This window comes from Arachis hypogaea, chromosome 9, assembly GCF_003086295.3.
Source record: "Arachis hypogaea cultivar Tifrunner chromosome 9, arahy.Tifrunner.gnm2.J5K5, whole genome shotgun sequence".
NCBI lineage: Eukaryota > Viridiplantae > Streptophyta > Magnoliopsida > Fabales > Fabaceae > Arachis > Arachis hypogaea.
In genome coordinates this window covers 8822898-8833304 of record NC_092044.1, presented here as the reverse complement: position 1 = coordinate 8833304, position 10407 = coordinate 8822898, and the positions used below count along the sequence as shown (strand labels likewise).

Here is a 10407-nt window from a genome sequence, read left to right as displayed (position 1 = left end):
TCAGTCTCAAGCAATGCCCTAAGAATGATCTTGAAAGGGCAACAATGCATGGCATATCTTATGCATCAGCACTATGGAGTTTAATGTATGCTCAAATCTGCACACGTCCCGATATACCATTTATAGTGGGAGTGTTGGGTAGATACTTGAGTATTATGGGCACGGATCACTGGATAAATGTTAAACGCGTAATGCGTTATCTAAAGAGAACAAAGGATTACATGCTTACTTATCAGAGATCAGAAAATTTGGAGATCATTGGGTACTCTGATTCCGATTTTATGGCATATGGTTGTAAAACTTTGTCACTGAGCTTCGTATAGTAGATGACAATGAAAGGTCATTAAAGATATTTTGTGACAATAAGTCAGCAGTAGTATACTCCAATAACAATAAGAGCTTGACAAAATCGAAGCATACATACATCAAATTCTTAGTTGTTAAGGAAAAAGTTTAAGGGAAAAAAAAACAAATTTCCATAGGACATATAGGAATAGAGTATATGCTAGCAGACTCATTAACCAAGGAATTGATCTCTAAAATATTTCATGAGCACACTGCTCGGATGGGTGTCAATATTTGTGATGCTTTGATTTAGTGGGAGTTTATTTTATGCTATATGTCCTATGACAGATAATTGAGTTATTTTTTCCGCAGAATTAAGTTGATGGTTTATTTCATGTTGTGTGAAATGTTAATTTTGTAATATTTGTTTTACGTTTGATCTCAATAAAGTTTTAAAGTTGGACCAATTGGAAATAGACATGCATGAGATCAATGCCTGAGATCAATTGGCATGTAAATTTCCATATTACTCATCTAAATTTGATCTATGTTGTTAAGTATGTTAGGATGGTGATTGTCGTGGTTTAGTCACGACATATGTGATAAAAGTTGCGGTGATTCTGTATCTAATATATGAGACGGACCAGATTGTTAAAGTAATGAGAGAAATAGTACTCAGAAGCACGCATAAAGTTTGTAAGATGTGATTATGTTAAGAAAGAATATATGTATACTTCAAGTGGGAGATTGTTTAAAAATTATTTTAATTTTCTAATTTATTTATGGGCAATACATATATTAATTATAATAAAAAATTATGCTATTTCAAATTAAATGACTTATATAATGGTGATCTCATTTATTATTATAAATGCTAAATTAAATAAGTCATAATTACTTTTGATTTGGAATTAAATGAAAATAAAACCAGATATTATCTTTTGTTCTTTAGATAATTATATTTTGGATTTTAGATATATTATCTTTTGGATTTTAGATACTATTTTATTTGGGTTTTAGGATTTAATGAGTGTCATGCTGAAATATAAATAGTGTCTTCAGCGTTTCAGTCCCCACTATATCAAAGCCGCTTTTGTTGCTCTTTTTCCATAAAAAAAGTTACAATTCAGCTGCCCTGAAATACATAAGGTATTGGTTGATAAATATCGAAAGAATCATAAGATCCAAACTCTTTCGATCGTATGATTCATGTTTATGAATATAGGTACGCTTTCACATTTAAATATTTTATTTCTTAATAACTTAACATGAATAATTTTTGTGCTAAGAAATTCTGAGAAAATTATGAAAAAATTCCAACATATATTACTTAAAAGAAAAGAAAAAACTAAGATATTTTTTTTCTCTTGCTTGATTAAAGAAAAAAGGCAAGAAAGAAAAAAGCTATAGTGAAAATATAATCTTTTATTAATAATTATTTTAATGTGTACGGTTATTATTTTAAAATAAGTTTATAGCAAAAAATATTAAATAACATTTTGTGGATAAATAAATGGTATATTTTTAGAAACTATATTGAGCTTATATATTTTATTTATATTCAGATGTAAGATGCATTATTTTGAATCTTTTACTTAATATTTTTAATTTTTAACTGTGTTATATATATTATTTTTTTAAAGATCAAATTTATATTGGGTAATATTTTATTGATTGCTCTGGTAATTTTTGTATAATAGATATTGAAATTAAATACGTTAGAAAAAGAAATTATTCATTTATTAAATTTCCTTCTCACTGAAAATAATTTAACATTGTGATTAAATGAGTTAAACGATTCTATAAAATAATGAATAATTTATTGAATTATTGATGGATGAAGACACTCTAAGTTGTTTCCTTCTTCAGAGTAGACAAAAAAATTCATTTTGTTTTGTCATCTAGTGTTCATCATCATTATCTCATAGTACTGGGGACCATACTGGGATTTCGACGATAGATTGGTGTGGGGTCAAAATTTGCACAGTATTTTCGTCCACGTACCTATATAGATAATAGATTTAAGAAAAAATGCCACTCCCCTTTTCTGCGAGATGTTAAAATATCACTCTCATCCTCTCTATTTTATAAATGTACATTTTCCTCCTTTCTAACTTTTAAAAAACCTCCTCTTTAATTCATTTTAAATTTTTTATGTTAATAATGTTAACTTTATCCATTTTTTATGAAAAAAAAATTTATTTTTTGAAAAAATATCCATTAACAAAAATTTTATTTTTTATCATTAAATTTTGCTTACCAAAATATCCTTTAATAAATTATTCTTTTATTAATTAAATTGTATTTTTAACAAAATATTTTCAAAAAAATTAATAATTAAATTATTTTTTTCTAAGATACCTATTTTTCAATAATTTTTTAATTATTAAATTGTGATTTTACTAAAATTTTTGTTAACAATTATTTTTATATTTACTATTAATTTTTTTTATATTAATATATATTATTTTAATATTAAATAAAAAAATCTTACCACTGATAATATGTATAACAATTAATATTTATTGATATTGAAAAATAATCTTACTAAAATTTTTTATTTAATGTTAAAATAATATATAGATATCGAAAAATTAATAGTAAAATATAAACAAATTGTTAACAAAAATTTTGATAAAATTATAATTTAATAATTAAAAAATTATTAAAGGGTATTTAAAAAAATAACATAATTATTAAATTTTTTAAAAATACAATTTAATCAATAAAAAAATAATTTATTAAAGAATATTTTATTAAGCAAAATTTAATAATAAAAAATAAAATTTTTGCTAATGAATATTTTTTAAAAAATAATTTTTTTTCTTAAAAAATGGATAAAGTTAACATTAGTTAACACAAAAAGTTTAAAATGGATTAAAAATGAGGTTTTTTAAAAGTTAGAAGGGAGGAAAATGTACATTTATAAAATAGAGGGGAGGAGAGTGTCATTTTAACATCTCACAGGGGAGGAGAGTGGAATTTTTTCTAGATTTAATGATAATGAATTTAATTTCAATAAATAAAAACAAGAACAATAACAATAATAATAAATAAAAATAAAATTAGTAGAATTAAAAAATATTAAAATATAAAAATACTAAGAATTTAATTTTTAAAAATTAGTGTTGATCGAAATATTTACTTTCAAAAAATTAACCTGATTCGAAATGTTGGTAAAGTGTCGAAAGAGAAGTGGAGGCCGAGAGATACACGTGCAAGTGTTAAGTAAAAAATATTTGACACAAACTCGAGTTTGACACTTTGATAAATCGAACAGCTATTCGAAATGAAGAACCAAGTGGCTTCTCGAACGAAGAATCAGACGATTACTCGAGCTGGAATTTTGAAGGCTTTCTCTGAGTTAGGAATGTATTAGTAGCGCTTATAGGCAAAAGTGCAGGAACAATTACTTAAGAATTCACATACAAAGCAACATCGTGCAATTAATGGTCGGTTATGAAAGTGAGTTATAAATATTAGTAAGTTTTAGAAAATAGGGGTTGTAACTTTTCTTCAGAAATACACTCAAGCACACTCACATCTCAGAGAATTTCTGAGTCTACATTCGAGTTCAATTTCTGTAAGATTCCTTCCATGTCTTTAATCTTCCATTTACAATTTCTGCGAACTTTACTTTTTCTGTTCGATTTATCTTCAAAGCATATTTTAATTCCATTGTCAGATTTATATTCAAAGTCTTCTTTACTTATTTGTTCAATTTACATTCCAGTACATTTAAATTTTATGTCAAAAGTCCTTTGATCCAATCGAAGGAATTTTAATTGCTTTCTTTAAAATTCAATTAAAAATCATTTCAATTTCCAGTCAAGTTTTTTTCTTTCGAAATCTTTATTTTGCACTTTTCAGTCCTTTACACTTTTTGAACTAATTCCTTTTTAAACGTCCATCTAATTCGATGACCTTTTATGCACTTATAAAAAAAATTAGTACCTGCAAAAAAGAGTAGGTTTCGCTTTCAAATCATTAGATATCGAACCACCATCGATTTGTTAAAAATCAACAAAACAATTAGTTTTTACTATAAATAAATTTATGATATGTCATATGATAACACATAATATGTGGTGTGTTGCTGACATAATATAATAATTAATTATTTTGTGATATATGACATTAATTTTTATATCATCATATGAAATAATATTTAAAGGAATATATTATTATTTATTTAAAAAAAGATTAATTTGACTTATGATTATATTTTTTAAAAAAATTAATATGATTAACTTAATTTTTAGGAGATTAATTTTTAAAAAATACATCATTTTTTAGAAATGACATGGAGGATTAATCCATTTGAGTAGTAATAGATCCTTTAAAATGTAAAGCTTCAAGATCAACCAGTGACTTTCTGGCAAATTTTCTTTATCTCGTCGATCAAAGTCATTATATGCAAATAATGTCAACGATTGTCTGCCCGACAATAACAAGAGTCAAGAGAGAAGAGAGATGATTGGTTTTGTGGTAAGAAGTTTAAATAACATATATAAAATTCGGTGATGTTATATAATTAAGTTATTTTAATAATTAAATTTAATTAAATTAGTTCAATAATTTATTAATATAATAAAAATCAGTTAACGAAAAAAAAAAAAATGGTTGAATTTAGCTGTAAAAATAATTTATTCATCTAATGTTTTTTTATAAAATTATATTTTTAAATTTTATTGTCGCCAATGTAATAATAATAAAAAAGAAAATATAATTAACTAATAAATTTATATCCATATAAAAATGTATTTTCTTTTATTCTTGAGAGCATTTAGAGAATTATTTAGGTTTTATTTAGATGAAAATTTGAAAAGAAGTAGAAAGGAAAAGCGAAGAAGAGAAAGGAAGTTGGATGAATTTTTAATTTTTGAGTGTATTTGGATTAAAAAAAGAAAAATAATATTTGTATCTTTTTTAAGAGTTTAATTTTAATATATTAATAGTGTAAAATATTTTATATTGTCGTCCAATCATATTTGTTATTTTGAATATATCATTCACTCGACAACGTAAAAAATAGTTATTTTTACTGACGTCACGATAAGTAATTAGATATACATATAAACTATTTTATATTCACAGTATATTAAAATTAAATTTCTCTCTTTAGTAATCTTAAATTTTTTTTTTTGAGAAATAGGGCATATTTATGAATTGAGGAAGCTACTAAAATGATAAATGATAAAGTGAATCGTTAATCACTATTGATTTTGAAATTTTGCAAAAATAACTATTTGTATCTATAAACTTCATCAAAGAAGAAAATCAACATTATACTTATAAAAGATGAGTTCCATGTGACAAAAATACTAAAATCTTAAATTTATGTTAACTCTTTAATAAAATTCTCAAATTACTCCTACATTTAATCTTTAACCTCAACTTTACCCTTATTTTTTCTTTCCCATATTTCAGATTTTTACAATCTTCCATTACCATCACTTTAACCACATTCTTTATTATCTACTACTCCACCACCACCACGACGATATCGACATCAATTACCTCAACCATTCCATCTATCAACCCCACCTTTCCCCTTCTATATTGTCACAATCTTAATTACATTATCTTTTAACAACAACAACAGCAAACAATCAAACCACAAAAAGCATTCAAATTTGTTTTCATAAAAAAAAGATTAAGGGAAGAATGACGGAGGAAGATCGAGTAATCTTGGGTATCTTAGAGAAGGTGGTGCCATTGACGTTAATGAAGGAGAGATCAACGTCGATTGTGCCGTGGAGGTCAAGGAAAGTGATTAAGCGCAAAAGTCAAAGAAAGTGATCAAGCCATAAAGATTGGAGGTGAGGATCATCGCCACTGCCACCTCTCTCTCAAACACACATAAACACAACCTCCATCGATGTTCTTATTTTTTCTTCTAATTGATATATTTCTAGCTGCAATTTATTTTTCTTTGTCCCTCTCACCTCTGTTGTTGGTGTTAGTGAATGTGTATGGGATGTAGTAGTGGTGCGGTGGATAGTGAAGTACAATTTAGGATTAATGTGGTGGGCGTGGTGGAAAGTAACAGAGAAAAGGGTGAGAGGGACAGATTGCATGGTGTGGTGAGAAGGTGGAGATAATAGAGAAATATGAAAGTTTAAGATTTAGGAAAGAAGAGAATATGGTAGAGTTGAGGTTGAAGATAAATAGTGGAAGTAATTTTCGACTTTTATTAAAAGAGGTAATGACCAAATCAGTACTCGAAAGATTCAAACGCTAACATTTTAGTACCTCACTATTGTTATTGACAAAATGGTCCTTTAAATATTTTAAAATTTGACAAGCGTACTCACGAGTTCGCCGGAGCACATCTCCGGCAAGCACAGTGCTGACGTGGTCACTATGTTTTGATGACATGGCAAAAACCCTCCCCCACCCTAATTCTTCCTTTCTTCCTTTCCAACGCACTTCTCATTCTCCTTCCCCCTCCCTAACGCACTCCCCCATTTCCCTTCCTGAATGCACTCTCCTCCCTCCCCAACCCTAATCCTTCTCTCCCCCTTCCTGACCTTAATCCCCCATCTCCAACGCACTTTCCCCCTTCTCAATCCAAAATCTCCCTTTCTGAACCCTAATCTCCTTATCTTGCCCCCTTTGAATTCTAATCCCCTTCCCAATATAGTGTCTCACACTCTCAACTCACTCTCTCCCAAAACAGCAGTGGAGCTCAACCTTCTCAGTCTTACAGAGCCAGTGTCATCAACACCGCATTGTCGCCATCTTGTCGTCGGGTCTTCTGCGTCCGCCAGTGTCGTCTGTCTCCTTCGTGGCATTGCGTTGTCTGTGCGCCTTCACCGCTGTCGCCTTCACTGCTTGTATCTGCTTGCTGCTAGCCCCCAGTCGCTGCCATGCCTCCTCTGTCTGGGTTCCATCTTGGCTCCATCGTGTCGTGCCCCCTCTGTGTCTGGTGTTCTTCTTCTATTCTTGCTTTGGTGGTGTCTGTATTAAGTTTTATTTTATTTTATTTTATTTTATTTTGATTATTGTATATGAATTTGTTTGTTTTCTCTGAGTTTTATTGTTATTAATCATTTTGAATGATAATCTAACCTAAACATTTGGGACAATTCATGATTTGGGACAACTCTATTGATGTTGAGGTTGTTGTTGCTGTGAATGATGGTGTTGAGGAAGGGAGAGAGGAGTGTGCGTTGGGGAAAGGGGAGTCGTGGAAATTATTGTTGCTATTGGTATTAAGGCTATTGTTACTACAAGTGGTGGGGTTGAGAGAGGGAGGAGTAGTGTGCATTGGAGAGGGAGAGTGGTGGAGGTTGTTGTTGTTGACTTGTTGTTGATATTAAAGTTGTTATTGCTATGAATGGTGGTGTTGAGGGAGGAAGAAGAAGTGTACGTTGAGGAGGGGTTGTGATGCGGCAGGGACTGCGATGGGGGAGAAGTGTGCGATGGGGATGGGGGCTGCGACAGGGAGGGAGAGGGAAGAAGAGGGAGTGTGCGTTGGGGAGGGAACTTTGGGGGTGATTTGCCAAGTCACCAAAATACGATGGCCACATCAGCATTGTGCTTGCCGGAAATTTGCTCCGGTGAGCGTGGGGGCACGCTTGTCAAATTTTAAAATATTTTAAGGACCGTTTTGTCAATAACAATAGTGAAGTACCAAAATGTCAACGTTTAAATCTTTCGAGTATTGATTTGGTCGTTACCTCTTATTAAAAAAAAAAAACAAAAACTTAAAATTTAGATACTTTGGTAGCACGAAACCTATTTTTTATGGGTATAACTTTAATTTCTTTTTTTTATGGGTACTTTTTCCATTGCACTCAAATTTTATGAGCGCAAATGATTGTTTTTTTTGTTAAAACTTTCATAAAATTTGTACCCAACTACTTGAATTTAAAAATGATTTCTTTTTTTTTATCATATTTACTACTATATCATGATTCAGGAATAAAAGATATTCATAAATGTGTATAAAGAAAGCGATGCAAATAATATATTTGTTAGGATGAAAATAAAATTTATAGGAATGAAATTCAAACTGTTATCATATAATTGGATTTATATTACATAAATTTTAGAGAGAGAAAGAGAGAATTTTTGGAGGGTGATCTTCCTGTATTTATTCGCCTGTATAATGACTAACAAAATTCAACTCATCCTTTAATTCTTCTAAATTTAGGAATATTTGAATTTCAGCCTTTTTTTTTTTACCCCTTGGAACCAATCGGAATAATGAAGAAACGTCTACAATGGTGTGATTGATGTTGAACTGGCTAATTATGATACATATATACATTCTCTTTATTTTTGGTCTGCAACATATACATGTTCCAAATGGTATAAAATTTAGTTGCAATTCTAGTTATTGGGAGTGCGCACCTTCGAATAGTTCTTGCCACTTCTGAGCATCAGTTCCAGGACCCTCACCCTAAAATATATGCATGATGTCATAACAATTTGCATAATATATATATATATATATATATATATATGAGCAAAAAATGGAGTGAATAAAAACCTCTCATTAAGTGAGGACAACTGTGGTAGAAAACTATTTACTCAAGAAATTAAATTAAAGAATATAATCTTTCTGCATCATAGGATAATTATCAATATTTTTAGGATTATTTTTCTTAACAGAATAATCTTTCGAGAATTAAAATAGTGATATACTTGAGAAAAATTCAGCTCTGTACTAAAACAAAATCTCCATAGAAAGGTCTCATCCATAAAGTACTTCAAGTTATAGAAAAATACTGCCTAACACTATAACATTAGGAGATAATATTAGGTCATTTTAATATGAACACACATGTAAATTGTGTAAATGCGAATGGATCTCCTCAATGTGTAAAATTTCGCATAATCTTATCATGTGTTAATCTTCTCTATTGGTTTATGGGGTTGATACACGGCCCCAGTTTCTTGATCAATGGTGAAAATCAACGGGTCAAAATCATGTAAAATTTTCATGTGAGATCTATTCCCATAATCCAAATCGAACTTCATTTACCAAAATTATTAACATTTAAGTTTACCTCAACAGAGTTGACTTCATATACTTGGTTCTTGGTGACTTCAAGATCTAATGCCTGTATGCAAGCTTCAGCAACAATAATTCTGCTGGCCTCTCCAACTAATTTATCTCCTGGAAGTCCGTCACAAAATTTCTAAAGTTTAAGACAAAAAATACTAGTGAAAGTATAAATGATCTGGTATAATCATCTACTATGTCAAGGGAAGACACCAACAAAGTGAATTAACTATCCAAGTCAATTAGTTTCAGTTCCAAGATAAAACCCTACTCATACTCAGATGTTTTTACAATACATAATATACACACAAAAATTCCTCCTAATGGCTAGAATCTAAGCCAGCTGAAATGTCAATGGATTTAACACTAAATTCTAGGCAATTCAGAGTTATTAGGCCTTTAGCTCCATCAAATCAATTTTGGGGTGTACTTTTGGTAATTATAAACTTTGGTGCATACTTTTGTCCACTTCAAACTCTTTCATGTGTACTTTTGTCCATTTACTAAAAAATAAAAGAAAATTGCTTTGAATAATGAGCATTGTATACATACCTTGACCTATAAGAACTGTCCATCGTTCTCCAGCTGTTGCTTTGAGCAAAGTATTTAAATCATAAGATGTGTATGGTCCATCAGTCAATCTTCCAGGTCTAAAATTTAGTGACACAATAATTTATAGTGAGGGTCAGCTGGAATTTGTTGCTGTTTCCTTGTCACTTAGTGACATGGTACATAATTAACAAACATCCTACACTTGTCAACATGAATAAAGTTCAATTCGAACTAAGAAATCTAGAAAAATTTTCAAAGCACATATTCTTTCAATTACTAAATAAAGTTGAATTCAAACTAAACAAATCTAGAAAATTTTCTATGACCTATTTTGATCCCCACTAGTTAAACTTCTAACTTTCAATCACACCCCTGAAAAATGGTCTTATTCATTTAGTCTCTTAAATGTGTGTCAAATTTGTAATCTGTAGCCAGATTTTGTCTTCTGTACCTCCTAGGCCTCCCTTTCAAGAAGTGTACACGTAACCATAGTTTTGTCCACTGCCACTTTGGATAACGAACCCATGGTTATACATGACCTTGATATTAGAGAA

The 10407-nt window shown here is 29.7% G+C and overlaps 1 long non-coding RNA gene across 1 annotated transcript; it reads right to left on the bottom strand.

Annotated features, from left to right (window-relative positions):
- Positions 1 to 8497: 8497 nt before the first annotated feature.
- On the bottom strand, positions 8498 to 9992 carry LOC112710274 (uncharacterized). Its single transcript, XR_003156775.3, has 3 exons — positions 9854 to 9992; positions 9306 to 9415; positions 8498 to 8695 (listed from the first exon to the last, which is right to left on the bottom strand). It is a non-coding gene; the product is annotated as an uncharacterized lncRNA (long non-coding RNA).
- Between the last annotated feature and the right edge of the window lie 415 nt (positions 9993 to 10407).